Raw genomic sequence first — 12,028 nt, 5'->3', positions numbered from 1 at the left:
CCGTAGACTTGATGACTCGTTGACAGGCTCTCGAACCCATCAGTCACAGGCTCACGTCGTGAGCTTCTGGCTCTTGATACCCTCTTTAAGCCCTATTTTAACCCCGGAAGCCATGGTATCATCCGGAGACACGAAGCAAGTCCCGAAGCCCGAAGATCCCGAGAAGAAAAGAGTTTTGGAGCTGAAGCTCTGCCCGCAAGAAGCCCAGTGTGTGAAGAGATCACAATTTCAGCGAAGAATACAACTTCTACAAGCCGTAGTGCTGCCCGGTCATCTTCTGATCAAGTGAGTGTATAGTCACTTTCTTCTTACACATAAATATTATGTATTTGCTATGAAATACGTGTTATGTGTGTATATGTTGTTTTTTATTTGAGATAATTGTGGAATGGATAAATTATATACGTTTTAATGAGTTAAACTGTATATGTATTTTGTATCTACGAATATGTTGGGTAGAGCATGGGTAGATGAGATTTTTGGTATGGGATAACAAATTATTTAGATAATGAGATAAAAGGATAAAGACATAAACTTGTTATAGATTTGGGAGTATGGATTAGATCAAGGGGTCAGTTTTAGATTTGGGAATATGGATTAGGTAATCAGGTAAATTTTAGATCCGGGAGTACGAATTATGTATTTTTGAACTAAGTGTTCATCCAATAGGGTATGATGTGCATATTCCCTTTCATGGACATAATTTAAATACAAGTATTGATTAAAGTATTAATTATATATGAATCTGAAGTGTTTTTTATTGCCCAAAATACGTGTTATATATATAACTGATGATATACAATGTACGGACCAGTTATCATCCAATATGTGTTAAGATGTGTGTATATGATATTATTACTTAAAACTTTGTGCTAAGTATACTCATAATTAGCGTTTCCAAATGGAGATAGTATCAGAAATTGATTATAGGCATTGTAGACGTGCCTATTGATGGGTTAAGACTTAAATATGGATGTTTAGTTCCATTAAGTTTGGACATTGGGTAGCCTCTTATTAAGAGTACGTGTGTTGTGAGATTGATGATCAGTGCAGTACGTCCTACATACAGAAGTACATTTGATGTACGCAGTCCTTTTAAAAGCTCTGTGTCTTGGGTGCTGCTTGTGCCAGGGTACTATTATGTTCTCGAGTATGAGTACTTCGCATACCAGAGTACTATAATGTGCCCGAAGTACTATCATGTACAAAGTATTTTTGACAATTTTGTGTGTCGGTTATGGGAGCGTACGGGAGTAGTCTAGTAGTATTTCCCCTTTCTTTTATTTTGAGAGAACTTTGGAGTCAACGTTTCTTTTATGAAGTGATCGACCGAGCTTCATATGTCAGCGTTTTCTTTCACGAATTAATTAAGGGAACTTCATAGATAAAGTGTGTTGATAATAGGCCACTGCTAGGTATGTCTGGTGTTATATTGCTGGATAGGGTGCGTATGGGGGTGAAATACCGCATGATATTCAGGCCACTTCTAGGCAAAGTTAGATGCTGAGATAGGTAGAGTATGGGGGTATAATACCTCATGATAGTCGGACCATGCCTAGGCATTGCTATCGAGATAACTACCCCTAACTTAAGATGTGTTGTGTTTCTTTCTTTTACGAACGAAGGTTATTGGTGAAACTTATTCCATTCCCCTTATTTGATGTCTTTATTGATCCTCGTTTGTTGTCAGGGAATTTCCGAAGCAGCTTTGTCAGTTTGTGGTTCATATCGATTCCTAAAGCTAGATCTCATAAGATCGTTGTATAGGGTTAGTATGTGGGGATCGACAGGATAGGATATATTGTTTTAGAAATATGATTTGTATGTGTTTATAATATTACTGGTTTTGCAGGATCGAGATATACTTTATTATCACATTGTTTCAACTAAGAGCTTTCGTACTCTATGTTCCTTAGGTGATTGGGTTCAACAGGGATATTCAAACTAAGTGTTCATTAGATATTTGAGCTTAGTGTTCATCAGGGATATTTGAACTAAGTGTTCATTAAGTGTTTGTGAACTAGGTGTTCATTGGGTAATATTGGAACTAACTGTTCATTAGGTGTTCTTGAACTAGGTGTTCATTAATTATTGTGAACTGCGTGTTCACCAGAGGTAATCGAAGACCCTTGGCAGCACTAGACTTTGTGCCAGTTCCTTACGGGAAATCCTTAATAATGAATGAGAGAACGGTAATCGGTTCTTAGGATAAATCTTTAAGAAATAAATGGAGATAATGGGGGTGGGTAATTGGATTGATTGTTTGATAATTCAATATAATAATTATATTATTGTGGGTTGAAAACCCTATACGCTCACCAGGCTCCGAAGCCTGACCCTCTCAGTTTTCTTTGTATTACAGGTTATGGTACGAGAGCATAAGTTGGTTGACATAAGAAGAGATTTTGGATTATAGGCCAGTAGTTATAAATAACTGTTGTAAGGTCTTTTTTTGTTCTGTTTATGCTGTTGGTCTGTATTGAACATGACATCACGAGATTTTGTTATATAAAGAAAATACATTTCTTTAAAGAAATGCTTTGATAAATTCCTATCATATTTTGTTTTGGAAATAAATCCTGCAACTATTTTCTTTAAAAGATTACCCCAATTTTAAAAACAAAGCATAAACAAAATCGGTCTTTTCTGGCCATGAAATTGGGGATGGCACATTTACCTTAAATAGAGGACCAATTACTTGGGAAAGTTCCAAGTAGGAGACAATGGCTAATTCAACTGTCGAATCAGAGTATATAGCAACAAGCGAGACAGCAAAGGAGGAGATATGGTTGAAGAACCTCATTAGAGACCTTGGAGTTGTACCACCTATAAAGGAGCCTATGGAAATTTTATGTGATAGTGAAAGTGTGGTTGCCTTAGCAAAAGAACAAAGGGATCATGGGAGATCCAGACACATCGATAGAAAATACCATTTCATCATACATCGAATAGAAGAGGGACCCCTCGTAGCAAAGAGGGTATCATCGGATGAGAACCAAGCAAATCCCCTCACGAAGGGACTGGGTAGGGTTAAGCATCTCTAGCATGCGAGGCGCATAGGGCTGAAGGATGATATTATTTTTTAGTAGTTATATAGATCAGAAATTTGTAAAGTGTAATTGACATTTGAAAATGAAAAAAACTTGTGTTTATTTATGAGTAAAGTGTTGCTATCTTTTGATAATTGTTTACTATAATTTCATTTGCATGTTTTGACTTCCAGAATATTTATGTTGTGTATTACATATTTTTCAAATTCTGCACAGTCGGTGATATGTCGGAAGTAGATATGAATTAAGACTGTCATGAGGTTGGCTTGTAGCAAAGTGGTGCAACAACACTTCATGAGTACTCATAAGTTCTGAGTATTGAACTCACCCCACGCTCATTGGCATCTCTTCATGGAATTTAACTCAAGTGATCGTGAGATGGTAATATCATATAAGTCTTTAAACCTAGAGATATGAGTTGGTTATACATTGATCGTATGAAACCACATTGGTAACTCGATGCTATAAAACGTGCTTTTGTGTATGGTTGAACAAGTAGTTGAACAAGAATACGAGTCAAAGTTTATATGTTCCTTCTTAGATTAGAAGTGATATATGGGACCCTCGATGATTTTGTTTTGACCTATGTACCGATCCCTGTCAAAACTAAATTGACGTGTTCGATTAAGTTCTTTGTCAAACAAATCGGAAATCTGGAAACAAACTGCTGGTTAATAAGTAAGACATTATTCCATGTATTTTTTCGGCTGATATCTAGAACAGAGGATTATATGATCACTTATCTTAAATGCAGTATCATCATCATCTCAATTCCGAGAGACCTTAAACGAGCTACGATTGTTGATCGGTTCCTGAAGTCATACTTGTAGTTATAGTTATTAGACTATCCAAGTGGGAGACTATTGGATAAGGTGTCTATGTCCATAACTATTTCTGGTATGTACTTGAACCGGTTTGGCATGGTCCATTTGGGTTGCATGGCATCATGCTTTTGGATAGACTAAAATGAGAGAAATAACACTTATGGTTTATTAATATATTATAAGTTCTAATATATTAATAATATTATTTAATTAGTATTGATCAAGAATTAATTTAGAATTAATTAAGAGTTCAAAAGGTGACTAATTAAATATATGGTTTGATTGTGTAAAACACTCATACTTATATAGTGGCTTTATGCTCCATGGATTATCAAGTTGGGCTAAGGCTCATAGGATGCTCCATGGATGCTCCATGATGTTTATAGGACCCATGGGTCATGGAAATGAAAGGTTATGACAATTAGGGTGTATATAGTGTAACCCTAATTGTAACACACTATATAAGGATGCTTATGCGCACGAAAATCAGCCACTAGATAGAATACAGAGGGCAAGCCGACTTTAGAAATGTGACATTTCTCTCAAAGTTTATTCCAAGTGCATTTGGTGTTGTGTGAGATATTTGAGGCATCACACTTGGGGTGCTAGGCTCACAGGGTTTTCAAGGAATCCAAATTACTACAAGGTATGTATTTCTAGATATCTTTTATGTTTAAAGTAACCCATGTATGCTAGATTGGATTAAGAACCTTGGAAATCAAACTTTTCATATATTTTAGAAAAACATAGATCCAAGGTTTCTAGGGTTGCATGTACACCTTAGGAGTGTTAAAATGCTCAAAACCCTACTAGAATTGGCTTGTTATATGATGCATGGTAGCCTAGGGTTTCTTTCTTATATGGAATTGACATCATTATTGTAGTTTCTTAGTGTATGCACCATAGTTTATAACTAATATTCTATAGCCGTAGAATGGTCTAGAACAAGCATCAAAGGCCGCATGGCAAGTTGCAGCCTTTGGAGGTTCCCATACGGAAGTAGGAATAAATTAGCTCATCAGCCTAGTTTTTATCACCAAGTTGTTGAAGATGTCCAAGGGTTTTGATGGTGTATGAGTCATTGTGGATCGAGTTACCAAGATTGCTCACTTTTTGGCCATCAAGGAGAGATCTTCGGCCGAAAAGTGTAACACCCCAACTCCCAGGTATAAATTTTATAGCTTTATATTAATATTTAAAGGCCTACTCAATGAGTTGGATGCCCTAACTCATCGTGTAGAAATGGACATGGCCGTGTGACTTAAGGGATATTCTCGATGAGTTGGAGGACCCAACTCAACGAGTTGGAGCTGCAATATGAAACCCTAATTTTTAGGGTTTGCACCCTATTTAAAGGACCTAAACTCCTTTCCTTCAGTGTCCTTACCACCTTTTGATGGCCAGAAGCAACCCTAATCGATCTAAACCGTATTCTTGAGTGTGTGAGAGGATAAAGTGTGTTTTTGGTGAAATTGTTGAAGAACATGAAGATTAAGAAGCTTGGATTTGAAGAAGCTTCTAGATTAGTATCTACATCGTATTCGCTTGAATTTGAAGGTAAAACGTCCTTACCTTGACCTTCCATTTTTTAGATCTCTTCTTGTGTGAGAATATGAGCTTTTTAGTATAAAATAGGGTCACTTTCAGATTTGAGCTTGTCACAAGGACATGATTTTATATCTGGACACCTCTAGGCCCTTACAGACATAAATCCTCAAGCTTTATGAAGCTTTGGTCCTCTTTCATGATCAAAACCTTCTTCTAAGGCTAGTATGAGTGTTTTAGTTTCATAGAGCCTTTCATGCATCTAAATGAGAAATGGACTGAAGGGACTCGATGAGTTGGATAGCTAACTCGATGAGTTGAGACGAGTTTTCCCCTCTTCTGGATTCTGCATGAACTCGACGAGCTAGAGAGGTAACTCGATGAGTTGTTTATGGTTTTCCCGACATTTTGGACACTCCATGGACTCGATGAGTGGTCTGGAAACTTGGCGCGTCGACTAGGGGCTTCACGATTTCTTGAGTTCTGAAGGAACACGATGAGTTAGTGAGCTATACTTGACGAGCTGGGTCAACATGGACTGTTGACCTTGATCGTTGACTTTGACTTTGACCAAAGGGTGACCCGTTGACTTCTAAGGGTATTTTGGTAAATTGGGTATTTATGGAAGTGGATCATTGTGTTGGGTTTTGAGCAATCTAACACTTCCTAAGTGTGCATGCAACCCTAATAAACCTTGGATCTATATTAATCTAAATACATGCAAAATAATAATTTTCCAAGGTTTATAACCTATCTAACATGGCATGGGGAACATTTCAACATAAAGAGTTAGAAGAGATTACATACCTTTTTGATAAGTTTGGTTCTTGAGTAGTTTGAGGGCCAAGCACGAATAGTGTGAATGCCTCAAATGGAATCACAAAACACCACAAACTCTTGGAAAACTTTGAGAGAGTATATACACTTGTATATTTCGGCCTCACACAAGCTCACATACACTAGTTCACTAGTTACACTAGGCACCATTTCATGCTCCATAAGCATGCTTATATAGTGTGCATGGTTAGGGTGAAACCCTAATAACCCATGACCTTTCCTTTCCAAGGATCCATGGGTTAAAAGCTCCATGGATCATCCATGGACTTCCATATAAGCCTAGCCCATTAACAAAATAGCATTAGCCCACACTATATAAAACCAATAGCCCATAATCTAATTAGTCTTCCTTTTAATCTGTAAATTAATTCATAATTAATGTAATACTAAAACTAATTAAATAACATAATCTCATATTAATATATTATAACTTATAATATATTAATAAACATATGTGTATAACTCTCATAAAATTATCCATAAATAGTTTGGATGAGATGCAACCCAAATGGACCATGCCGGGTCGGGTCAAGTATATACCAAATAAGTTATAGACTTAGACACCTTATCCAACAGACTCCCACTTGGATAAGTCTAATAACTATATTTGTGTATGTTACTTCAGGAACCAACCAGCAATCGTAGCTCTCGAAAACTCCGTTGAACTATGAAGACTCTGTTGAACTATGAAGCGCCATTTTAGATAAGTGATCATATAATACTCTGTCCTCATGATATCAGTCGGACAAATACATGGAACAACGTCGTACTTATTGTCCAGCAGTTTGTTTCCCAATTTCCGATTTGTTTGACAAAGAACTTAATCGAACACATCAATTTAGTTCTGACCGTCCGGTACATAGGTCACAACAAAATCATCGAGGGGCCCAGATATTGCTTCTATTTCTAGAAGGAACAGATAAACTTCAACTCATATGCTTGTTCTACTACTAGTTGAATTGTACACAAAGGCACGTTTTATAACATCAAGTTACTGATGCGTTTACGTGCAATCAATGCAGAACCAACTCATAGGTAACAACTCATATCTCTAGGTTTGAAGATTTATATGATATTACCGTCTCACGATCACTCGAGATAAATTCCATGAACTGATACAAGTGAGCGTGGGTATATTCCAATACTCATAACTTATGAGCACTCATGAATGTTGTAGCAACCATTGCTATGACTAAACCTATTTAGCCATCTACAAACCCGATTCATGATAGTCTTGATTCATACCTACTTCTAACATATGAGCGAATGTGGAGTGTTTAAATAACTTAGCCATTCAGAAAGAATAACCTAGCTATTTTGGAAGTCAAAACATACAAAGTGAAACACAATAATAATCGAATCCAATATGGTCTCAGAACCCTTTTGAATATAAATAAAACCACCTTTTATTTATCACCATATTGATTACACATTATTCAATGTTTCAAATAATCAACTTAAGACTTGAATAAAAAACAACAGTCGTCCCATGCTCCTAGCATGTACACTTTGTTTTTCTAAACAATAGTTATGCCATACCCCAAGTATGCACACTATGTTTGTCTATGATCCTTACATTGTGATGTAAATCAATTGAACTTGATTCCAATGATACTCATTTCACAATCCCAAATCCTTATTGTAAATGTGAGAATCCCCGATTCCTATCATTTACCAAAAAACATGTTAGATTTTAAACTTTTATGCAATGTTCCTCTTGTAATGATTATTCACAAAGTCACCAAAACCTTGTCACCAGTCATTACAGAGTATTCCAAAGAAGATCAACTCTATGGAAACGAAGTCTCATATTCAAAGTACATTGCTTTGAACATCCTTCTTGCATTAAGGTTTTCTAATCTTATATAGATTGAATAACTTCCACCTATGGAGACATTTCCATAGTACCATTTTGACTATCACTTCCGAACAAGATTTACTTCTTTTCAGAACATGTCAATACGGTCCTGTCCGACAACTTACATCATACTTCCAACTTTCCCTGAGCAACCAATCTTTGGCAAACCTCAGATTGTTCTCGATAATTGCTTAATCACTTTAGTCATATCCAATTCTAGACTTTTCCCTTCTCAATGCCTTAAGCATTTGGAAAATTTAGAAAATATGAATATTATAGCACGTGCAATCGATCCTATATCCGAAGCATATGGGACACAATTCATGATGTCTCACATAAAGACATGATACTAGACCAGTCTTTTGCTACAATATTTTTTTTATTTGCCATGTTTTCAAGATTTAACTATGAAGAGGGATGCCGTAATCATAATCAAATTTTGAAAACACAATATATATAACACCCCAACTCCCAGGTATAAATTTTATCGCTTTATATTAATATTTAAAGGCCTACTCAATGAGTTGGATGCCCTAACTCGTCGTGTAGAAATGGACATGGCCGTGTGACTTAAGGGATATTCTCGATGAGTTGGAGGACCCAACTCGACGAGTTGGAGCTGGAATATGAAACCCTAATTTTTAGGGTTTGCACCCTATTTAAAGGACCTAAACTCCTTTCCTTCAGTGTCCTTACCACCTTTTGATGGCCAGAAGCAACCCTAATCGATCTAAACCGTATTCTTGAGTGTGTGAGAGGATAAAGTGTGTTTTTGGTGAAATTGTTGAAGAACATGAAGATTAAGAAGCTTGGATTTGAAGAAGCTTCTAGATTAGTATCTACATCGTATTCGCTTGAATTTGAAGGTAAAACGTCCTTACCTTGACCTTCCATTTTTTAGATCTCTTCTTGTGTGAGAATATGAGCTTTTTAGTATAAAATAGGGTCACTTTCAGATTTGAGCTTGTCACAAGGACATGATTTTATATCTGGACACCTCTAGGCCCTTACAGACATAAATCCTCAAGCTTTATGAAGCTTTGGTCCTCTTTCATGATCAAAACCTTCTTCTAAGGCTAGTATGAGTGTTTTAGTTTCATAGAGCCTTTCATGCATCTAAATGAGAAATGGACTGAAGGGACTCGATGAGTTGGATAGCTAACTCGATGAGTTGAGACGAGTTTTCCCCTCTTCTGGATTCTGCATGAACTCGACGAGCTAGAGAGGTAACTCGATGAGTTGTTTATGGTTTTCCCGACATTTTGGACACTCCATGGACTCGATGAGTGGTCTGGAAACTTGGCGCGTCGACTAGGGGCTTCACGATTTCTTGAGTTCTGAAGGAACACGATGAGTTAGTGAGCTATACTTGACGAGCTGGGTCAACATGGACTGTTGACCTTGATCGTTGACTTTGACTTTGACCAAAGGGTGACCCGTTGACTTCTAAGGGTATTTTGGTAAATTGGGTATTTATGGAAGTGGATCATTGTGTTGGGTTTTGAGCAATCTAACACTTCCTAAGTGTGCATGCAACCCTAATAAACCTTGGATCTATATTAATCTAAATACATGCAAAATAATAATTTTCCAAGGTTTATAACCTATCTAACATGGCATGGGGAACATTTCAACATAAAGAGTTAGAAGAGATTACATACCTTTTTGATAAGTTTGGTTCTTGAGTAGTTTGAGGGCCAAGCACGAATAGTGTGAATGCCTCAAATGGAATCACAAAACACCACAAACTCTTGGAAAACTTTGAGAGAGTATATACACTTGTATATTTCGGCCTCACACAAGCTCACATACACTAGTTCACTAGTTACACTAGGCACCATTTCATGCTCCATAAGCATGCTTATATAGTGTGCATGGTTAGGGTGAAACCCTAATAACCCATGACCTTTCCTTTCCAAGGATCCATGGGTTAAAAGCTCCATGGATCATCCATGGACTTCCATATAAGCCTAGCCCATTAACAAAATAGCATTAGCCCACACTATATAAAACCAATAGCCCATAATCTAATTAGTCTTCCTTTTAATCTGTAAATTAATTCATAATTAATGTAATACTAAAACTAATTAAATAACATAATCTCATATTAATATATTATAACTTATAATATATTAATAAACATATGTGTATAACTCTCATAAAATTATCCATAAATAGTTTGGATGAGATGCAACCCAAATGGACCATGCCGGGTCGGGTCAAGTATATACCAAATAAGTTATAGACTTAGACACCTTATCCAACAGACTCCCACTTGGATAAGTCTAATAACTATATTTGTGTATGTTACTTCAGGAACCAACCAGCAATCGTAGCTCTCGAAAACTCCGTTGAACTATGAAGACTCTGTTGAACTATGAAGCGCCATTTTAGATAAGTGATCATATAATCCTCTGTCCTCATGATATCAGTCGGACAAATACATGGAACAACGTCGTACTTATTGTCCAGCAGTTTGTTTCCCAATTTCCGATTTGTTTGACAAAGAACTTAATCGAACACATCAATTTAGTTCTGACCGTCCGGTACATAGGTCACAACAAAATCATCGAGGGGCCCAGATATTGCTTCTATTTCTAGAAGGAACAGATAAACTTCAACTCATATGCTTGTTCTACTACTAGTTGAATTGTACACAAAGGCACGTTTTATAACATCAAGTTACTGATGCGTTTACGTGCAATCAATGCAGAACCAACTCATAGGTAACAACTCATATCTCTAGGTTTGAAGATTTATATGATATTACCGTCTCACGATCACTCGAGATAAATTCCATGAACTGATACAAGTGAGCGTGGGTATATTCCAATACTCATAACTTATGAGCACTCATGAATGTTGTAGCAACCATTGCTATGACTAAACCTATTTAGCCATCTACAAACCCGATTCATGATAGTCTTGATTCATACCTACTTCTAACATATGAGCGAATGTGGAGTGTTTAAATAACTTAGCCATTCAGAAAGAATAACCTAGCTATTTTGGAAGTCAAAACATACAAAGTGAAACACAATAATAATCGAATCCAATATGGTCTCAGAACCCTTTTGAATATAAATAAAACCACCTTTTATTTATCACCATATTGATTACACATTATTCAATGTTTCAAATAATCAACTTAAGACTTGAATAAAAAACAACAGTCGTCCCATGCTCCTAGCATGTACACTTTGTTTTTCTAAACAATAGTTATGCCATACCCCAAGTATGCACACTATGTTTGTCTATGATCCTTACATTGTGATGTAAATCAATTGAACTTGATTCCAATGATACTCATTTCACAATCCCAAATCCTTATTGTAAATGTGAGAATCCCCGATTCCTATCATTTACCAAAAAACATGTTAGATTTTAAACTTTTATGCAATGTTCCTCTTGTAATGATTATTCACAAAGTCACCAAAACCTTGTCACCAGTCATTACAGAGTATTCCAAAGAAGATCAACTCTATGGAAACGAAGTCTCATATTCAAAGTACATTGCTTTGAACATCCTTCTTGCATTAAGGTTTTCTAATCTTATATAGATTGAATAACTTCCACCTATGGAGACATTTCCATAGTACCATTTTGACTATCACTTCCGAACAAGATTTACTTCTTTTCAGAACATGTCAATACGGTCCTGTCCGACAACTTACATCATACTTCCAACTTTCCCTGAGCAACCAATCTTTGGCAAACCTCAGATTGTTCTCGATAATTGCTTAATCACTTTAGTCATATCCAATTCTAGACTTTTCCCTTCTCAATGCCTTAAGCATTTGGAAAATTTAGAAAATATGAATATTATAGCACGTGCAATCGATCCTATATCCGAAGCATATGGGACACAATTCATGATGTCTCACATAAAGACATGATACTAGACCAGTCTTTTG

The sequence above is a fragment of the Lactuca saligna genome, chromosome 4 (genome assembly GCF_052625555.1).
Source record: "Lactuca saligna cultivar CGN05327 chromosome 4, ASM5262555v1, whole genome shotgun sequence".
Taxonomy (NCBI): Eukaryota; Viridiplantae; Streptophyta; class Magnoliopsida; order Asterales; family Asteraceae; genus Lactuca; species Lactuca saligna.
This window is presented reverse-complemented; position numbering follows the sequence as displayed.